Here is a 19,838-nt window from a genome sequence, read left to right on the forward strand (position 1 = left end):
AATGTTCCATGTACACTAGAAAAGAATGTATAGTCTGATGTTTTAGGATGAAGTGCTCTATATATGTCAATTATGTCCAATTCATCTAATGTGTCATTTAGGGCTGCGATTTCGTTATTTATCTTCTGTTTGGATGATCTATCCATAGCTGTCAATGATGTATTTAAGTCCCCTAATATAATTGTGTTTTGGTCAATTTCTCCCTTTAGTTCTGTTAGTAGTTGCTTGGTATATTTCGGTGCTCCCTGATTGGGGGCATAAATATTGATGACTGTTATGTCTTCTTGTTGTATAGTCCCCTTTACCATTATGAAATGTCCATCTTTGTCTCTTGTTATCTTTTTCACCCTGAAGTCTGTTTCATCGGAAATCATTATGGCTACACCTGATTTTTTCTGGGTGCCATTTGCTTGAAGTGTCAATTTCCACCCTTTCACTTTGAGTCTATGCTTGTCCTTGTAGCTGAGATGTGTCTCTTGTAGGCAGCATATGGTTGGGTTTAGTTTTTTGATCCAATCTGCTACTCTGTGTCTCTTTATTGGTGAGTTCAGTCCATTTACATTTAGGGTGATTATTGATATGTGAGGATTTCCTGTCATTCTGTCTTTAGTTTTCTGGTAAGGCTGTGTCTCCATTGTTTCTTTGCCTTTTTGTTGTTGTCTGTTATTTCTGTGTGGTAGTATTCTATGATGTTTCCCTCTGTTTCTTCTTTTATTACAGTATATATTTCAGATTTGGATGTTTTTTGAGTGGTTACCCTTGAGTTTATGTAAAAGAAAGTTTGATATTTAGAGTATTCCAGTTTCTTCAGTACGCTTACTTTCTCTATTCCCATATTCCAGTTCAGGCCTTTACGCTCCCCCTTTTTATGTTTCGGTTGCCACAAGTTGTCCCTGTTGATGGTGGTCTAATAGCCTCCTTTAGTATTTCTTGTAGTGCAGGTCGTGTATTAGAAAATTCCCTCAGCTTCTGGATGTCTGGAAAGGTCTTTATTCCTCCTTCATATCTAAAGGAGATCTTTGCTGGATATATTATTCTTGGCTCATGATTTCTCTCTTTCAATAGTTTGAATATTTGGTTCCATTCCCTCCTAGCTTGTAGAGTTTCTGCTGAAAAATCTGATGATAATCTAATGGGCTTTCCTTTGTAAGTTACCGTCTTCTTTTCCCTGGCTGCCTTGAGGATTCTTTCTTTATCATTGATTTTAGACAGCTTCAATACAATGTGCCTTGGTGAAGGCCTGTTGGGATTGAGGTAATTAGGTGTTCTATTTGCTTCTTGGATTCGAGGATCCAGTTCTGTCCACAGGTTTGGGAAGTTCTCATCGACGATTTGTTTGAATATATTCTCTGTTCCCTTCCCTCTTTCTTCTCCTTCTGGTATGCCCATTATTCTTATATTGCTCTTTCTGATGGAGTCAGAAAGTTCTTGTAGAGTTCTTTCATTTCTTTTAAGTCTCAAGTCTCTTTCTTCTTCCCTCTGTGTAAATTCCAGGTTCCTATCTTCGATGTCACTGATTCTTTCCTCCATCTGGTCAACTCTACTACCTAAGCTGGATATTTTATTGTTAATTTCTTCTATTGAGTTCTTAATCTCCAGAAATTCTATTTGGTTCTTTTTCAAGATTTCAATCTCTTTTGTAAAATGCTCATGGTGTTCTTTGATTGTGTTTCTGAGTTCATTAAACTGCCTTTCTGTGTTTTCTTGCATCTCGTTCAGTTTTTTCAGAATTGCGATCTTGAATTCTCTGTCATTTAAATCACAAAGGTCCATATCTCTAAGTTCCTTTTCTGGAGACTTTTCACTTTCTTTCTGAGCTATCTTGTTGCCTTGGTTATTCATGGCAATCACTGATTTACTATTTCTCTTCCTAGACATCTACAGGAGTGTCTTCTGCAACAGGTTGATAGGTATGCAAAGAGCTTTTGGAGTTCCAAAGCTCTTTCTGCACCAGATTCAGAGCCCGTTTGTTTCAGCAGTTCTGTTTACTCCTGCAGGGATCCGCCCAGATAGGTGGGGCCAGGGGCGGGGTGAGTTGTGAGAGGTGGCCCAGAGCAATGGCGGCGACCACCACCACAGCCAGTCCTGCTTCCACAGCTCCCTCCCCTTTGCCGGAACTAGTTGAGCTGCGAATCTGTGTCTGCGGTCCACAGTTCTCAGAGCAGCAAATATTCTGTCCTTTGATCCGACACTGCTACTTTATCGCTTCTAGCACCGGGCAGGTGGGGGCGGGGCGAGCTCTGGGAGGGTAGGGAGGGGGTGGCTAGTCTCCGTGCCTAGGGCTTCCGTTCTCCGCTCGGCAGTGAGGGCTTAAACCACTGATTTCAGCCCTCTTCCCTCAGTCTTTGCTCCGAGGTCTGCCGTGAGCGAGCGTTGGGTTCAGCGGTTTTGTATGCTGCCCCCTCAGCCCTGTGGGCCGTAAGCGGAGCCCTAGCAGTCCGAGTCCTTCCCTCTCCCACAGAGGCGGTAGTTCCGGGAGCAGCGGGCTCCGAGCACTGAGCTAGGTCTGTGTCCTGCGCCCGCGCGGCTCCGTCTCCGCACTTCTCCTCTCCCTCCTCCCCCGCTCGCGCGATTCACCCACCTGGAGGTGAATTCAGTAGTCGGCCTCTTCGTCTTGCCTGTCTGCTGTGCAAGGAGTCCTTTGTGGAGTTATTGTTGTCCGATTCGTTGTAAATTCCAGGGGAGCGTTACAGAGGCTCACCTCACGCCGCCATTTTTTTTTAGTATGATTTTCTTTTAATGTAAGATTAAGAATGGAAAAAGGAATTTTGCTATATACTATATGCTAAGATCTGACATACTGCATTGGATTTTTAGATGACCTGCTACTTTAAATCAGATTGGCAGGTACATTGGTCAGGGTTTTCCAGGGAAACAAACAATCACACGTGTGTGTGCTTCTGCATACACACACATACTCTATCATCTGTTTATCTATCTATCTATCTATCTATCTATCTATCTATCTATCTATCTATCTATCTATCTCTGTCATCTATGTCTATCTATATCTATCTATCTATCTATCTATCTATCTATCTATCTATCTATCTATCTATCTATCTATCTATCATCTATCTATCTCTATCTATCTATATTTGCTATCATCTGTCTGTCTGTCTGTCTGTCTGTCTGTCTGTCTATCCCTATCTGTCATCTATCTATCTATCCATCTCATCTACTTGTCTATCTTGAGAGAGACTTATTTTAAAGAATTGGCTCATGTGGAGACTGAGGAAACAGCCTATGTTTCATTCAAGTCCAAAGGCTGCTGCAGAATTCCCTCTTACTCAGGGGAGGTCAGTCTTGTTCTATTCAAGCCTCCACTGATTGATTGAGGCCTACTCACGTTATGGAGGGCATTGTACTTGACTTCAGTTCTACTGATTTAAATGTTAATGGCTTCCACGATCACTCTCATGGAAACATCCAGAATAATGTTTGACCAAATATCTGGGCACCGTGGCCCAGCCAAGTTGACACATAAAATGAAGCATCACAGTTGGTAATGTGAACAGTGGTCTTTCTTTGGGGTAGGGAGCAGTGATTATCTGGGTGGTGATCAGCTGTCTTACGTTTGGAGACTATGTTCCTTCCGTGGCAGCGGTCTCGAGAGCACAACCCAGCAAAACACCCAGGGAACAGGGAAAGAGGGCAGCAGCCTGTCTTCCAGATGCTGCAGCCTCCTGCAAAGGAAAGGCTCAAGTCATCAGGCTTTTGCTGCTGCTTCATTAATCAGTATTGGTCTCAGGGTTAAAAGCCAGGAAGCTGAAGAAATTGAAGGCTACCACTTCCGTGTTGGTGAATGAGCATTTGACTTGGCTATAGGTCTATTGATAATGCTTGGCAAATGGATACAATGCCTGGATTTGCAGGCATATTATAAGCCAAAATAGCCATTATTTATTAATTCAGGCTTCAAATGGAAAAAAAGTTGCTGCTTGGGGAAGCACAGAGGTGGGGAAGAGCAAGTCACAGGGCCAGGTTTGGATTCGGCCACCAGTGCTCAGAATCTGAGCTGTGTCCCCACGGGCAGAGTGTAGGTGGCTCTGTAAGGTCAGGGGCAGGGGTCTGTGCTGGGTGCCTGGAGATCCAGCTCCTAGCCCTGAGCAGTTTCTTTGGCACTGGGGACACAGAGCAACAACTCTTGCCCTCAGCATCCTCATCGCATAAAATAGGAGAGTTTTCTGGATGAACTTGTACCCTTATGTTTTTGGCTGCATACTCTTTTATTGCTTTTTCATATGTCAGTACTTCTGTAATATCATTGTTTACAGAGAATTAACTGGTAATAGAGCCTTTCCTCTAGCATGGTGGATCCAAATTTGCTTTTCATTATTGACAGTTTTAGAAATATTTCTTTCAATTTTTAACAATTTCTTTTTGGAAATGTCATGTAAATGTTTAGGGTTGTTGTCACATTTGGGAAACCTTCAAACAAGTTTCTTTCATTTATGTCTCCTCTAATGACATATGTGCTTAAATATTTATGCATAATATCACGAAATTGGACAGTTTGGTCTTTTATGTGATTTCTACATTCTCTGAGGCATCTTTGTCTTTTTTAATATTTCAAAGAGCTTTATCAAATCAAATTGATACATTCTTAAAGGAAATGGCTAAAGCATTGTTAAAATGCTTAAAAATAAGTAAAAGAGAAAAATTAATGAAAACAAAAAAATGCTTTAAAGGAACTACACAGACTACATTTTATATAAAGAACTGCAAACGTGATATATACCTGTTTGCCCAAGATACATGTTTAGGGGAATTGCCTACCTTGGTCAGCTGCTATGTGTTTGATGGGAGAAGCCGCTCTGCAGAATTGTCTTCTGTACCTCAGTCTGAGTCCTTCAGAGACTTCAGTAGATACCAGGAAATTGTGTTTCTGTGACTTAATGTCTGCACACTCTGCTTTAGCACCATAGAAATGATACTGAGGGTGGGAGCAAGAAAGATCTTGCTCCAGGGTCCTGTCTCCCTGACTTCCGTATGGAAATGCTTCTCCTTACCAACTGGTACATTTTAGTGTTATGGAAATTATAAACATTGCACTGCATGTTTTCCTCTTTTTGCTTTGGACACTTGGAATCTCCTCTCTAACCACATGTCCTTAATAAGTGTGAGGGACTGTGACATTCATTATTAGGAATCCAGGCTTCAATACCTTATTCTAATTATTACTAATCAATTTCTTTTTTGTCTGTCTGTGGTAAACAGGTTTGACAGGCACCATAAATCTTATATGGAAAAATAATAGAGGTATAAATAAAAGAAAGATGATGTTTTAGAGGGAGAATGGCTGAGATGGAGTTGAGCTAGAGGAGCTATGAATAAAAAAGCTGAGATGGGAGGGTGGGCTTTGAATATTGAAGAAATGTGGGGAATGGGATGCGGGCAGAAATTGGAAATTACTGGATCAAGATTGAGAGGATATTAGCAAAAACAATGTACTGAAATCAGGAGCAATGAGGACAGCTCAGGAAGAGGGAGGAGAGCCCCAGGGCAGTGTAATTACCTCACTTTCTTTAGTTAGCCATCTTTTTCTTTTCTTTTCATTTTTTTTGTCTGGGTATTTTAAAGATTATTATCTTTATCTTTTTCACTATGACATGTCTACTTTGGGATTAATTTGTGTTAATCCTGCTTTGTGCTCAGAGCAAACTTTTAATGTGATAACCTACGTCTTTCTTAAATCTTGGAAATGTTCTACTTTTATCTCTCAGGTTTTACTTCTTCCCTACCCTCCATATCTTTTAACTGTCTTTCTGATAATTATCACTATTACGGCTATTCTCTGGGTCATTTCCTCTGAGTCTAGTCTAGAGTACACTTTACCTATTGAGTTTACCTCAATAACTACATATTTAATTTTCATGATTTCTAGTTTTTTTTTTAATTGGGGAATATTGGGGAACTGTATTTTTCCTCAGTATTCCCCAATTAAAAAAAAATTCATCAGCTCCATGTCGAGTAATTGTTTTTCAATCTAGTTGTGGAAGGTGCAGCTCACTGGCCCATGTGGGAACTGAACCAGCGACCTTGGTGTTACCATGTTTCTCCGAAAATAAGACCTAGCCAGACCATCAGCTCTAATGCATCTTTTGGAGCAAAAATTAATGTAAGACCGGGTCTTATTTTAATATAATATAAGACCAGGTCTTATATAATATAAAGACCAGGTATAATATAATAAATATATAATATAATATAGTATAATATAATATAAGGATTAATTTTTTATAATATAATATATTAATTTTTGCTCCAAAAGATGCATTATAGCTGACGGTCCGGCTAGGTCTATATTTGGGGAAACAGTATGGGCACCACACTCTAACCATTGAGCAAACCAGCCATCTGATTTTCAGTTTTTCAATAGTCTGCAGTTATTTTAATTTCTGCCTGATTTTGTCTTATAATTTCTGTCCCTTTTATTGATGATATTTCGTATCGCTGAGGACTGAGGATCCTAGACATTTATTTAAAGTCACTGTCAGACTGTCTAGCATTTTACTTTCATCTCAAGTAAATTCACATTTGATTATTTATTTATTAGTTTATTTTGTTTCCTGTCCTTTGTTGCATTTGATTTCCTGATGTGTTTTGGAATTTTGGCTTGCAGGATAGGGATGTTTTCCCACTTTTCTATCCAAACACACATACACTATTTCAATTTGGATGCATTTGATTTCATATAAGAGGAAATCCAACCAACCCTGGTTAAACCATATGAAATTTATTATTTACTTTGGAAGTACACAGGCTTGGTGGTCCAGGGTTCATTGACTGGTAAAACAATGTCAAGATTCCAGGTCAGTTTATCTTCTTTTCCTCAATAGTTGCAAGAAGCTGTCTCAGCTTCGGGCATCCTGTCATTTCACAATAATATACCAGGTAAGATGGGAGATGTAGGCAGAAAAGAGCTTTTCCCCCACATTTTGCTAAGCCTGCATGCCCGCTGTATGAGGCAACTCTCCGGATTTTCCAAAAGAAAGAGAAATTTGTATTTTAAAGTGAACTTAAAAGGGAAATATCCTGATTTTTAAATTTATTTTATAATGCTTTATTTGGAAGAAAATCCTTCCTAGAAGCCCTGAGCCGTGAACCTGACTTGGGTCCCTTACTGGGTGTTCAACACCTATATGCCCTGTCTACCCTGCAAGAACAACACTCTCAGACTAATTGAGAGCTTAGCAAGACGGCAGTTTCAGCTCCTACCAGCCACTTTGGATTTCTCTGCCATTTCACATCCGCAGACACAGGTATCTTGATTTTGAAGTTGGCTCTGATTGTTAGCAGTTTCTTTTTATATTTCATGTGTCATTACTATGTTCTCAGATTGGAGGAAAGGAAGGGGGCTTCAACAACGCTGTCTTGATCCAAGTCCTACCCTTTTTTCTTTTTTGAATTGTGGGATGTGAGCCATGTATTGTGTAAATGATCAAACGCACACCACTAACGGAGATACAGTTTACTTGGCTTGAAGGATGTGGGCCAGTGATAAGGAGAGTGGTGAGGAGAGGAGCACCTTTTATAACCCCTCTGGATGCGTGAGGCACAGGCGAAGCTCAAAACAATAAGACACGAATGCCCTCAAGATACATATTCAAGTCCAAAGGGTACACCTGCATGTTCGGCTTATTAACACTTGAGGGCAGAGTTTGAGCTCACATATACTTTCTGTATGAACTTGAACTCCAAAATCAACCTCCAAAGCCATGAATTTTGTTATTTAGACCCTGCATTAGCTACACTATGGCAGTTGTGGAGAGTATCGATATTTAATCGTGGTTAATTTTCACATTAATTAACTGGAATGTGATTTACTATTTGGAAATGAGAGGGGTAGGATAGCAACATTTTGACCCATAGTCATTTGTGCCTGCACAGCGGGATCTATCTGTATTTTCCACTAGGCACGGGGCAGGGAGGGTACAGGGAATAGGAGGGTCTTTTTTATATCTCTCCCATGGGAGCACATATTTTATAGATAAGTTACAACAGCAAGCAAACAACACTTTTAGTTTTACCTGCACTGATTTGTTCATTATTGTGTTTTCTAGACTGGCTGGACTAGTTTTGGAGCAGAGGTGGGGTTATTTCAAAGACTTTCTTTCAAAGGCTTTGCTTTCAGAACTCATTTCCCCCCCCTGTCTTTCAAAGGAAAAAGAAAGTTAGTTCTGTACAGTTTATTTACTAGCAGTTTTTCCAAGGGAATTGAAGTTCAGCATTTCAAAGGCCTTGTTTTCAGAATCCTTTTCTTTCCACATTTTTGTTTTTAAAGATAAAAAGTTAGTTCAATACAGTTGCCTGAAGAAGTTTTTCTAAGGTATTTGAGGTCAGCTTCTGATAGGGTTACCTGAACCCTATCTTGCAAATTTTTTTCCAGCTCCTGGTCTGTGGCTGTACAAAGAGGCTTTGGCCTTTGAGTTCTGCCTGCAGCTGCCATCTCATTGTCCTCTCCTCATGCTTGGATCCAGCTTTATAACTGCTCAGTGTCTGGCTGCTGCTCAGGCCCCAGCTTAGCCTCTGGCCACTTCCACCTTCATGTTCACACCCATGTGTGCTACTGGCCTGCTTTGAGGCTGGGCGAGGACTGCGGCAACCCACAGCTCCTCCATGAGCGTCAGAGAGTCAGCACTTCCACGCCCCACCTAGTGCCCGCCAGCTGAGATGGTGGCCTTTGAAGCCATCCCTGCAGGTTCTGTCTCCTTCTGGTGAGCTGAGCTCTAACCCAAGGCTACTAAGGCCCTATCTCCTGCAGTAACACATCGTCTCAGCCTTCACATTGCCCCTGTCCACTTTTAAAGAGCTATTGTGTACAGCCCCTCAGCTGCTGCCCAGCGGAAGGGATGGTTGTGCTAATTGCATGTAAACGATCCAGCTCACACAGGTGGGGGGAAAGCACACCAACTATTTACTTCCCTTTAAGGGTAGAGGTAAGGGGATGTAGGAAGCCAGCATGTCAGGGCTATGCCACCATGGGAGAGGTCTTTGTCATGTTGGTTTAGGGAGCCTGCTATAGTTTACAGTTAGGTTGGCAAAAGATGACCCATGGTCAAACTTTGCTTGCCACCTGTTCAATAAATTATTGGAACCCAGCCACTCTCATTTGTTCACATACTGTCTACGGCTGGCTACTTTCATGCCAGAGTCAGATAGTTGCAGCAGAGATCATGTGGCTTGCAGAGCCCAAAGTACTATCTGATACTTTGAAGTAACTGTTGGCCAACCCCTGGTCTTCAGTTTGTAGAGAAGAAACTTGGGGCTTCCAGCAAAGCACTAAGAGATTCAGGAAGCCTCCCTGCGGTCTGTCGGACACCCTTATATCTGTTCTGGGTGTGTGAGGTGTGAGTGAAGCTCACGCATGTACCGACGGCCATCTCCGTGCATTTAACTTTGCCTCCGTACGACAGTCTGAGTGAGGATCACAGTTTACATGTGCCCCGTTGATGCCCTCCAAGGGTGTTATGTTAATAGGAAAACACAACTGAAGGAGATATTGTAATATGAAGAACAACAAAATTGATGTGATTATTTGCATCTTGGTGAAGGTTTTGAGGTGTTATTAGGTTGGTGCGAAAGTAATTGCGGATTAAAAGGTTAAAAAATTGCGAAAACCGCAATTACTTTCGCACCAACCTAATGCATTATTTGCTTTGGTGACATCCCGCTAGACGTGGCGAGGCCATCCTAACCCATGGGTTTGAACCCCAACTCCCTGGGTGGCCCCAAGGCCAAGGAGCACAGCAGAGCTTTGGGTCCATAATTGTTGTCCGTCTAAGGCAATCCACAAAAGCCACCACATGAGGAGAATGAGGCATGCCTTCCCCTTCTCGGGGGTTCTGCCTGTTCATCCCCTGCCCCTAGTGGATGCTAAGACAACACAGTGCACAGAGCATGCCGTTTATTTATGCTGGTGACCACGTTAGCGGGCGTGTCACCAGGTCTGCTGTACACGAGGAGTTCCCGAGCACGCATATCCAGGACACTGTTTTTCCTTTACAACACAAGCCTGTTCTCCATGACTGTGGTGCAGCCCTCAACAGTGGTGAAGAAAATGTACTTAGATCTTGAAAATAAGGCAAAAATGTAGGCAGATGTCCTTTTAATGGTGAACAGGCTTGACCCAGGATTATTTAATCATTTACAAGAATATTCCTATGTTTGACTTGCTATTTACGATTTATTAGAGTCCAAACTTTGTAAAATTCCAAGCTAAGTAGCAGTTCTGTTTGATAGAGGAAAAACTAGTTACTAGTTTTGCATCTGGCCTAGCAATCTTTTTAAAGGCATTTTTTCTTTCTTTCGTTTTTTTTTTTAGCCATCTTATTCAAGCATTCTCAGTAAAAGTGCCTTTTATCCATAGACTATACAAACCCTATTCCTCACATACTCGGAAGCAGCTCTACCATCTTAGTGGCTTGTAATTCTGGTGAAAGGCATGCCCAGCACTGTAATTTCAAGCCTCTCCTCCCAAATGTACTCTAATATCCCATTGGCCAAAGCAAAACACATCAAACTCAAGGGCAAGGAACCTCTCAAAAGGAGGTGGGAATGACTATTAGCTGAACAAGTGGCTAACCTACGGTTATAGCTCATTTTTTATGTGTCAGTTTGACTAGGCCGTGGAATACCCAATAGCTGGTTAAATATTATTTCTGGGTGTGTCTGTGAAGGTGTTTCTGGAAGAGATTAGCATTTGAATTGGTGGACTGAATAAAGTTGATGGCCCTCCACAACGTGGGTGGGCGTCAGCCAATCTGCCAGAGCCTGAACTACTGGCCTTCTTGGCTTCGGCTTGCAGATAGCAGGCTATGGGACTTCTCAGCTTCCATGTGAGCCAATACCTTAATCTCTGGCTATATAGTTATTATCTATCTATCTATCTATCTATCTATCTATCTATCTATCTATCTATCTATCTGTCATTATCTATTATCTATCTGTCATTTATCTATCTACCTATCATCTATCATCTATCATCATCTATCTTCTATTGGCTCTGTTTCTCTGGAGAACTCTAATACACCTACCGCAGTAGATAAACTGAGGCATTTCATTAGCAGAGCTCATTGCAGTGCACACACTGTCAGATTCTTAGAACAAATATAATGATTATGTACTATGTAAAATATAAAAGCATGCAAACTGACTTCTTAGCAAAAGAGCTGATTGCAAATTGCACCCCCATGAAGTGTATCACAGACTTGGTTGAACATAGTGAAGATAATAAGGGAATTCAACCAATCCAAGCATGCTAATGCCATAATCCTGCACTGGTATCATGTACAGAGATTTAAAAATAAGGAATGACAGTTGTCACAACTCTGCAGGTAAACAGATATAATTGATATAAGCATGTTCAAAAAAGACTAAAGTTATACCCATTGCAAAAACATCCAGGATGGAACAGGAAATTTAAATCAGAGGTGGGAAACTCTACAGCCTGGGGGCCAAATTTGGCTCAGTTTTGTCAATAAAGTTTTATTGGAACCCTGTCATGTTCATTCCTTTATGTGTAGTCTATGGCTGCTTTCGTGCTACAGTGACAGGGTTGAATAGATGCCATGAGATCACAGGGTCCACAAAGTCTAAGATATTTACTTTCTGGTCCTTTACAGAAAACATTTTCTGATCTCCTGATTTAGAAGCATGCCACAGGTATGATTTTCGCCTATTCTTGAGCACGTCTGGATATAGCACAATCTATAAAACCAGCAAGGTGACAGCAGCAGCGGCATGGCCAGCACTGCTAAGTCCCCAGCGTGGGGGGAGAACCAGAGCCTCCTGGGAGGTGTGGGAGCAGGGGCCTGCTAGGGGACCTGCTGAGGGCCTCTCCTTTCTCAGGTTTTCTAGAAAAAAGTTTTCTGAAGGGAAAAGTGTTTTGTTTATTACCATCCCTCAAGGATTAGAAAGGTTCACCTCTGTCACACACCTTGAGCTGAAAACAAGAGATATTTATTTGAAAATGTGAAAAACGCAATTTGCAGCAGTAGCGGCAGGCACATGCAGTGTCAGGCTGCTCTCTCCCTACTGACATGGCCGGGATTAAAAATAGCTATTCCGTTTGTCCTTCAGCCCTGTATTGAACTGGAGCCTCTGAGCCGAGTTCTCTTCAGCTTCATGCTTAATGAAACATAATTTGTATTAATAGCAGCTATTAAATCTAGAGTGCTTAACAGGAATTTAGAGTGGAGGCCCTGAGTCACCAAGCTCCTCCAATGTAGTCCTCGGGGAGCTGAGCTCAGAGCTTGGGCATGAATGCTGGCCATGAATCTTGGGCCTGGAGACGTGAAGCAGCTGTGGAGCAGCAGGAGAGAAACCGGGCTCAACATCTGCAACTCGGCTGGGGGTTTTCTCAGGTCCCAGGTCCTCCCTGGTGGTCCTTCCGTGTAATGGCTGCATTCAGAAAAGGCAGTCTTGGGTGCTAAAGAACAAGTGGACTTGGCAATTTTACAGACTCACATTCAGATTTGGGTTCTGCTGTGTGACCTGGCTCTGGTCTCTTAATCTCTCTGAACCTCTTATTTCTGTTTTGTTTTGTTTTGTTTTGACTTGAGAAATAGACATAATTGAATGGGGAATACTGTAATATAATGGGAGTTGCTATGAAGAATAATAAGTAAGACAGACAGAAATGAGGATTTGATGCTGGTTCTGCACCTCTCCATTTTCCCATCCTTCTTTAAAACGAGCTCTGTTTTAAAGGTAACATGGAAGGATTTCTGTAGAAAATTATTGTGGGAAACAAAATAACTCCTTTTATTTTTTTAAATTAATTTTTTCAATTACAGTGGACATTCAGTATTATTTTATATTAGTTTCATGTGTACAGCATAATGGTTAGACATTTATATAATTAATGCAGTGATCCCTCTGATTAGTACCCACCTGGCACTATACAGAGTTATTACAATGTTATTGAATATATTCTCCATTGAATATATTCTCTCTTTTTTTTAAATAAATTTTTTTAAAAGATTTTATTGGGGAAGGGGAACAGGACTTTATTGGCGAACAGTGTGTACTTCCAGCATTTTTTCCAAGTCAAGTTATTGTCCTTTCAATCGTAGTTGTGGAGGGTGCAGTTCAACTCCAGGTCCAGTTGCCATTGTTAGTTGCAGGGGGCACAGCCCACCATCCCTTGTGGGAGTCAAACCGGCAACCTTCTGGTTGAGAGCCCACTGGCCCATGTGGGAATCAAACTGGCAGCCTTTGGTGTTAGGAGTAGGGAGCTCCAACCGCCCGAGCCACCTGGCATCCCCTGAATATATTCTATTTACATCCCCATGATTATTTTGTAACTGCCAATTTGTACTTCTTAGTCCCTTCACCTTTTTCATCCAGCTCCAACTCCCTCCCCTCTGACAACCATTAGTTTGTTCTCTGTATCTATGAGTCTGGTTTGTTTGCTCTTCTGTTCTTTAGATTCCACATATAAATGAGATCATATGGTATTTGTCTTTCTCAGTCTGACTTATTTTACTTAGCATGATACCCTTTAGGTCCATCCATGTTGTCGCAAATGGTATTAGTAATATTTTTTTCTGATCTATCTCCTCAGGCAATGGAAACAAAAGAAAAACATAAACAAGTGGGGCAACATTAAACTAAAAAGTTTTTTACAGCAAAGGAAACCACCAACAAAATAAAAAGACAGCCTACTGAATAAGAGAAGATATTTGCCATTGAAACATCCAATAAGGGGTTCATATCAAACATTTATAAAGAAATCATGCAACTCAACACCAGAAAAACAAACAATCCAATTAAAAAAACGGGCAGAAGACCTGAATAGACATTTCTTCAAAGAGGACATACAGATGGCCAATAAACATATGAAAAGATGCTCAACATCACTAATCATCAGAGAAAGACAAAGTAAAACCACAATGAGAGATCACCTCACACCTGTCTGACAGAAAGTTTACCATCTTGAAGCTGCACCAGCTGGACACTTGGCTTCCTCCGTCACCTGAGCAGGGAAAGAGAGAGCTGTTGTCCTGGCTTTACAATGCTTGTCCCAGAAGGGATATGAACCAGTTTGATTCATAGCTCTTTGGCCTGGACTTGTCATGCGGCCCCATTTAACCGCATGGGGGTTGGGAAACATGGAGGAGTACATCCACATAGAGTGGGTGGGACATGTCTCTGCCACTCTCAATATTGTATAAGTCCAAAGTCCCAAAAGCCAATTTAGGTCAGAAAATATCAACATAAAAATCATAAAATACCTTATAATTAATATTAACAAGTACTGGTAGAGTACTTTTCTGAAAATTATCTAAGGAAATATAAATGGAAGTACATCTATGCCTGGTTTCATTAGAAGCAATGTATTTTTTTAATACTCTAGTTATTTAGATTTTGACATATTATTTGTAATTATTGTAATAACACATTGACATTACATTGATATTTTCCCATATTAATTTAATTAAGAGTAACTAGAGTAGGTTTTACTGTTATTTTTAGAAGAAAAGAAGTATAGAAAAGTCAGAAAATTACATTCAAAATCTTTTGGCTATTTTGACTTTGCTGCAAACCACAACCTTGGCATAATTTAAATACGTTATGTGTTTCTATCTTTGCTTTCTGTGGTAAGTGCCCAAATACTGCTGAGATAAAACACACAGTCACTTATAAAGAATTGAGTTTCAACAAAACTGAATTCATCAATGGATGTTGTTTCTCATTTTAATTTATAAGGAAATTACTAGACTATGAAATGTTAAATTTCCCAGTTTTATTATACAGTATGTTTTTATTTGGAACTAAAAACATTCAATACCAAGTTCCTAAGTTTGGAATTCCCAATTACTTGGAGAAAATAAAGCTCGTATATAAGAGTTTTTTAAAAGATAAGTCAGGGGATAGTTTTATTTCTTTTTCTTGCCTCAGAGCCCACCATTTCATAGGCCAAGATTAAAAGTGACACTTTTTCTTCATTTAAAAAAAAAGAGTGTGTAGCCTTGTGTGAAGAAAAATACCCCCTCCTGTGTTTCTCCTTCGCTTTCACACTCACAACACTTCTGACATCAGATGTGTGGGTTTTCCACATAATCAAGTAATTCTCTGAGATACCAGCTGGGTGTCCTATAATTCACTTCAATTGTAACACGATCTACCTGGAGTTGGCTTCAGATCCCACAAGTTAAGGGCTCAGTCCCACACGACTGCCCTACTTCAGACACCATTTGCAAGTCCCAGGTTGTCACCTGCCCTTCTGACTGATCAGTTATAAGTTGGGGTTCCCACAACTCCCTCCCTGAGCTTGATAATTTGCTGGAATGGCTCAGAATGGCTCAGAACTCAGGGAAACATGATGTTTACCAGTGTACTATAAAGGGTATGATAAAGGATATAAATGAACAGCCAGCTAAAGAGAAAGGAGGTCTGCCAAGGGTCCTGAGCATGGGGGCTCCTATTCCTGTGGAGTGTGTTGTGCCATCCCCCTCAATATGTGGATGTGTTCACCAAACCAGAAGCTCTCCGAACCCCACTCCGTTGAAATTTTTATGGAGGCCTCATCTTGTAGGTGTGATCAATCATTAACTCAATCTCCAGCCCCTGTGCCCTCCCCAGAGAATGGGGTAGGGTGGCGTGGAAAGTTCCAAGCTTCTAATCATGGCTTGGTCTTCCTGGTGACCAGCCCCAATCCAGGAGCCCAGCAGGAGTCACCTTATTAGAATGAAAGATGCTCCTGTCACCCAGGAAATTCCAAGGCATCTAGAAGCCCTGTGTCAGGGACCTGGGTCAAAGACTAAATACTACAACAAAAGATGCTTCTAGTGCTCTTATCAGTTGAGAAATTACAAGGGTTTTAGAAGCTCTGTGCCAGGAACCAGGGGCAGAGACTAATATATACACCGGGGGTGCCAAAAAAATGTATACGAGTAGGCACTTTGGTCAGCGTTGCTCAAACAGTAGTTCGCCGTAATCAGAAGTGTCTGGATGCTGATGGTAACCACTCTGAGCACCTCTTGTAATTGCAGAAGTCAAACGTGACTTGTATTCATCTTTTGTTACCGGTATATAATGAGTATTACAATTTTTCCCTTATTTAAAATGTCTACACATTTTTTGGCACCCTCTGTATATATACTATTATTTCATACCTTGGAAGAAATTTTTGTGTTATTTTATGTTTGTCTTAAGCTCATATTATTATGCCTCAGTATAATTTTGGAATGTTACCAGTTTCCATAGTATATAAGTTACTTTCTTGTGGAAAGGTTATATTTAAAAATAAAATCAGTAATTAAAACACAGTTTAATCATTAGAGCATCTTATATTTTGATTTTTGAATTTATCTTGAAGTTGATGAAAATTATATCTTGTAGCTTTTTATAAACACTTGCATATATTTCTTTTTTTTTTCTGGTCAGAACATGTTAATTTCTGAAGAAGACTTTTTTAAAGGTTTTAAAAAACATTTTTACAAATGGAACTTTAGATTTTCAATTACATATTTTATAGTGGATATTTAGGAGATACTTCTACTTATCAGACAATCTTTCTCTGAGACTTAAAATCTCTGAATATCATTTTGAAACTATACGTTTCTTTATGGAACATTTGTATACATTCTAGAGCACTAAGTTCACAGCTTTTTTTTTTTTTTTAACAGAAGTCTTTGTATGTGAAAATGAGGAGAGTATGGATCGTATCAGGACTCTGTCTGCAAATAACAAAACCCCACCAACATTGGCTTAACAGACAATTGGGGTGAAGAGGGGAGGCAGTAGGGATCCAGGCTGTCATTCTGCCTCAGCAAAGCCACCAGGAGGGCAGGCCCCTTGGCATCTCTCTGCTCTGTCCCCCTGCTGCCTCGGGCGTCGTGTCTCCTGGTGACAGAGTGGCTGCTGCCCCGCAGATCCTCTCATCCATGTTCCAGGTAGGAGTAATTAAGAAGGGGAGGGGCAAAGAGTACCTCCTAACAGAAACTTACCTTTTAATTCAGACAAGAACATCTTCCTCAGGGGCTTCCGCCTACATCTTATTGGCCAGAACTGAGTTAAGCAGGCTTGCTTGGCAGCCAGAGTGCTGCATAGTTCTAACGGTTTAGTTCATACGCAAGAAAGTGGGAATGGATACTGAAAAGGCAGTTAGCCGGGTTTGCTGAACTTACCTGAAATAAAATGAAGTTATTGTATAATTAAAAACTTAACATATACATACTTGACCAGTGTATGCATAGCATTCAATTTTATTTATAATTGGCCTTCTTTTATGATTTCCCTCCTATCAACAGGGCCATCTTAGAGCATTTCTCAGCTCCATTCTTATGACTTTCTGTATCTGACACCTGGGTATCTTTTTCTCTTTTTAAATAAAAGGGTCTTTGCTTATTTTTAAAATAAAATGAGGGAGGACTCTTGGTTAATGTGTGGGATAACCAGGTTATTGTGAATAGACCCAATTAAGGACATGCTAGAAGCCTTAACACACAAACCCAAGTGTGTAGAATGATTGCTAGACTGTGAAATCTTGCATTTCCCAGCATTGTTGTAGAATGCGTGTTTTTTTTTAAATTAAAGTTTATTGGGGTTTCAATTGTTAGTAAAGTTACATAGATTTCAGGTGTACAACTGTGCTTGCTCGTGTAAAGTCCGAATCAAGTGTTCCTGATCAGCGGGCAGCTCTCCCTCAAGTGGTCCATCTCATGGTTCTGCCATCATTGACTGTGGCTTCCAAGGGTACATGGTATCTGCATCCAACAGCAGCAGGGAAAGAGCCTGGGGGACGGACTATTCACAGCAAGTTTCTCAGGGCCAGGCTTGGAGCGGCTGGCCTCACGTCCATGCACATGCCATGGACTAGAACTTCATCACAGGACCACACTAACTGTAGCCCTGCAGCCCGGAGGGAGACCCGGAACTGCTCTCCAGGAAGAAGAGGAAGGGGTTTGAGAGAGAGCCAGCTGGTCTCTGTCAGCCAGCTGATTTGGCTGCTCAGCAATTACCAGGTTCTTCTGGCAAATACTGGCTGAATGGCAATTAGCATTTGGCGGGGCTGTATTTCTCTCCTCCACAATTTTGCTGCAGAAACATCACAGCAAAGCCAAGCTCTAAACTCCATTCTGATTAATATATAAGAATATGGTAATGGAAAGAGCACTGACTCTGCGTAGTGAACACACAAAGTGAGATATAGATGATGTATTACAGAATTGCACACCTGAAATCTATGTAACTTTACTAACAATTGTCACCCCAATAAACTTTAATTAAAAAAAAGAAAAAAGAAATTGCAAAACAGACACATGAGTGAATGCTTGTAAGCAAATGAGTCTCCATTCTCCCTCCTTAGTGACAGCTGTGAGTACCTTCCATGAACGGTTCACTCCACGGCAGACCCAAAGATAGTCAAGACATTCAAGATACTCTGATGGCAGGAGCTGGCTTTGGCTGAGAGCAGTTTGCAGAGGGAGGCAGGTAAGAGCGGCAGTAGTTAACAGTTCCCAGGGCTGGAGGAATGAATGCTTCTGTTCTGACAGAGGCTGAGGAGGGCACGATGCTATCTGCTGGGTACTCTACCCAGAAGTCCAGTCTGTTATTTCTCCGCCCTGCTTCACATCCACCACGTTTACGTGTCCTTGTCTTTTGATGGCCTCAACTCCCTGGTACCACAAATGGTGTTGCAGTAAACATCCCCATTTACCAGGGGGACCCGAGAAAGCGTCTTTGGGAATTGTCAGAACACAATTCCTGGACCCTGGGTAATGATGCTGGCTGCTCTCCAGAGTGGCCGTCTCTGCCTGTGTTCCCACCAGCGGTGCTCAAGGGTTTCTGGGTTCCACCCACTTTTGATGCTCTCCAGCCCTCTAATTTTTTGCCACTCTCATAGGACTGTGATGTTTGATTTGGGTTTAAATGTGTATGTCTATCATTTCTAATGGGTTTGAGAATATCTTTATATGCCTTTTAGTCCCGTGAGTTTCCTCATCTGTGAATTATCTATTCATAGTCTTTGTCCAGTTTTCTACTGGGTTTTGAAAAAATATTTCTGATCTTTTTTTAGCTGGTAAACAAACCTCCTGTATAGATTTAAATAATGATATCTAGAGAGTTTAAACAACCCTTTCTGGAGTGTGGATTCATGTTCAGAATATTTCAAGTGTTAACTAATCTCTCTCTCTCTCACTGCTGTTTATTATGAAGTATTTTTACTTTGATTATATAACAATTGTCTGAACTGAGGATTTCTTTGAGGTGGCTGATTTTTAAAAAACTCACTGTGTTGTATTTTGTGTGCCTACTATTAAGCTTTTTACATCTAAATCTACAAAATCTTACTATATATATCCACTTTTGGGATAGAATTCCCATCTTATAGTCAATTGAATCTATAAAGAAGCTGAAGAAGGTGGAAAGGCTGGTTTTCTCACTTCTCCCTCCCCGCCTTCTTCCTTCTTTCCCTGTTTCTCTCTGATGTGTTATTAGGACTCCTATAATAGGAGTCCTAAAAGCCCTGAGTTCTGTGATTTGGCAGATGTGTTTAAGGTGCATGATTTTGTCTAAAAAAAGAAGATTCCATTTGAATGAAATGTTCTTTATCCTAGAAAATGTAAAGCCTTTATACCATAGGATGTACCCCCAAAACAGTGTCATCATCATGGGTGGGAATATCCCTGGACTCTCACTTCATACTTCACCTCCCAAGTGCAAGAGAATCTCCCTCAGGCTGGTCTGCTTTAGCTCCCCACCCCCCGCCCCGAATTATCTGTCAGAGGAAGAATACATTCAAGCTCACCTGTCTTGGGTTAAGATTTTCACTGTGTACAGATCAAATGATCCCAAGTTTCTTACTGCGGAAGTCCCAGGTTGTC

Source organism: Rhinolophus hipposideros, assembly GCF_964194185.1.
Source record: "Rhinolophus hipposideros genome assembly, chromosome: 14".
Taxonomy (NCBI): Eukaryota; Metazoa; Chordata; class Mammalia; order Chiroptera; family Rhinolophidae; genus Rhinolophus; species Rhinolophus hipposideros.